Below are 2906 nucleotides of genomic sequence, written 5' to 3'. Positions count from 1 at the left end.
TCACAGCACCCATCTTTCTTTTTTCGTTTGACTGTTTTTCAAATCCATCCGTATCAACAACTGGAACGCTCTATGTTTGTATTTTGTTTAAAAAGTGAATAACAATAAATATAATTTTTTGGTTTCGTGAGAATGTAAAGCAAAGCAAATATATTGTTTCTAAACTATATGATCGGGTGCGATTTCATGACAATTGCTCTCTCTTATGCTTGTCTTGCTTGGTAGTTGAACCATACCATAAAACTAAAACAAGGTTAAAGGAAAGATTTATTCATTCTTGTTTATTCCGAGTTCAAGGTGACCTCCTTATCTGTCAGACAACATTTTAAAGAAACAAATTTGGAAATACCTTCTGAGAACGTAGACCAAAATAGAAAAGAACTATTTTTCTCTTTCTTCCCCTTTTCCCACAGTCTTGTCACTAGTGTGAGGTTCCACCCCTCCTCCTGATATCTTACAGCACCTGTAGGGTTGATATATTGCATATAAGAAGCGACGGACAGAATTTTAAAGAAACTTCTCTGAGTCTTTGGAAGATAAATCTGAACTGTATGTATATGTTTCTCCTATTTATTCGGTTTGGAGTTTCAGCTGTTTGCTCGTTATTTTGGCTATAAATATTCTGTTCTTTTTTTGTAGATTGAGTCCGCTTGATTTGAAAGAATGAAAACGACTGTTTTATTCCTCACCTTATTTTTGGTTATATTGGACAATTATAATGCAGCTGGACAACCGTGGTTTACTGGAAGTCAAAGATTTGGATTAGGTCTTCTTCATCACTTTGCTTACAACCGCCCAACCTATTGCAGATTTGGCATCTGTGCAGGTTTCTATCCCTACCGACCTTACAGGCCATACCCCTTCGACTACTATTACTCATACAGGCCTTATCGGTACAGACCTATTCCTTATTACTATGGGCCTTACTGAATATACAGCGGTGACTAGAAGAAATAAGGGTAAAACAAATATTTTAATCTTAGTTAAAATTATTGTTTCAGCATATTATAAATGATTTACTTAAGTTTTGCACTTTGTTGCATATTTGTAGTACTTTACTTCAATGGTAAGTTGTTATCACTATTACTTCTTACAGTAAGTTAGTTTTACATAAAAAACAAGTATAACGAAGAGTAAACATACGTTTAGGTTTAGCCAGTTAAACGCAATTTGACCTAAGCTGGGTTACAATCTTATATAAGATCTTATATTACGTTTGTTAGCGATTATTGTATTAGAACAATATACCATTATGTTACACCTTTCTTTGTCAAAAAAAGCATATTTGAAATAGATATTGTGATCAAATATTTATTTTTTATAGAAAAAAATGTCAATGATTATATGTATAAATCTAGCAGAAATATATTCTTATTTTACAATATTCTTTTAGCTTATGTATGTAATATATATATATATATATATATATATATATATTACATATATATGTGTAATGTAAAGTGTGTATTCATAACAGCTGATCTTTGAGTATTAGTGACAGTGATGCTTCCAAAAACTTAAAATTTATTGCTTCAGATATATGTGTGTGTGTATGACTCACATTTTTTGATGTAGCATGAGTGTAACATAAGGTTTATTTATTTATTTTTAACACTACTTTCTTTATTCCGTCTCTTATAGTTTTACGAAGTAGGAAAGTCTATTTCAACCATTATACTCAGTATGTGTCGTCTTTTCAAGAAACGCATTAGGGACAAAATCAAAAAGCAGTGTTAAAAAATGCAACAAGCTTATCAGTAATATCTTTGGACAAATGGTTTATAGTAATCTCGCTTTGCCCGCAGTATGATTTACAATATTACTTAATGTGTGATATTATGAGTGAATTGAATATATCAGTATGATTAAATTTTGTTTACTGCATATATTTCGATGCAGTTTGTAATAGTTTGTTCCTTATTTTATAATTATAATTTCATTTGTATTTTGCAGTAGAGTTAATTGGTGCATTTCTTTTCGTAACTTGCAGATTATGAATTTCAAAACATTTTTGACAAATACTAGCTGGTGTAACGCCATCTGTAGGAAACATTGCTTACCGTGTTAAGGATCCTGTCTTTTCAAATAATTGACGTTTTACTCATTTGAAAGTGACGATTCCGATAAAACTGCTCATATTTTATAAATATTTTCATGAATTGTTTAAAGTTATAGAGGTGGTAGATAGGAACTGGGGATCTTTTAGACACCTAATATTTAGGAATATATAACGAATTAAATATTTTATATGTCAAATAATAATATGTGATTATATTTTGGATATGTTGGCAGTATTTTCAAATTGTAATAACTATGTAATTTTAATAAAGCTTATTTTTCCTAATTCGAAAAATTTGCAGTTACTATTGCTTATTTTCAAGCTTACAGTTGCACAACTTGCTAACCTCACTGTATTCGTCCTAGGAATTGAGATTCGATTTTAATGCTATAGGCTCTCAAACTTGCTACTGAGAGACCAGAAGCATACGTTGTGAATTATTTTATCAGATTTTAATATAACAGACTTTTATCGAATGTTTGTTGAAACCAGAAACATCGCTTACACTAAATGAATGCTCTATCAACTGAGATAACAACAAGGTTTTTCGGGTGCGTGTCAGTTATCTTAGGACAAGATTTCCTTATTTCCATAACATGTCAGCTGAGTATTAAAGTTTTTGGTAAAAACAGAGTTAGCAAATACTGTCCTAAAAAGGGATTTTTTTTGTTTTTCGATAACTTCTTTTACTATTTTCATTAAATGTACTAATATATTTCCTTGTCCTTGTATTCAGAAACTAATAGTTAAGAAAATATAAATGAAAATAATTTTTTAAAATCATTTTAGAGATTTAGTAAATGTTGTTGTTTGTTGAACTTTGAGTGAAGCTACCCGAAAACTATCA

At 30.4% G+C, this 2906-nt stretch overlaps 1 long non-coding RNA gene across 1 annotated transcript; it reads left to right on the top strand.

Moving 5' to 3' along the window:
- The first annotated feature begins 512 nt into the window (after positions 1-512).
- Positions 513-2342, top strand: LOC143248267 (uncharacterized). Its single transcript, XR_013026853.1, has 3 exons — positions 513-549; positions 640-959; positions 1991-2342. It is a non-coding gene; the product is annotated as an uncharacterized LOC143248267 (long non-coding RNA).
- The last annotated feature ends 564 nt before the right edge of the window (positions 2343-2906 follow it).

This window comes from Tachypleus tridentatus, chromosome 4 (assembly GCF_004210375.1).
Source record: "Tachypleus tridentatus isolate NWPU-2018 chromosome 4, ASM421037v1, whole genome shotgun sequence".
Taxonomy (NCBI): domain Eukaryota; kingdom Metazoa; phylum Arthropoda; class Merostomata; order Xiphosura; family Limulidae; genus Tachypleus; species Tachypleus tridentatus.
This window is presented reverse-complemented; position numbering and strand designations above follow the sequence as displayed.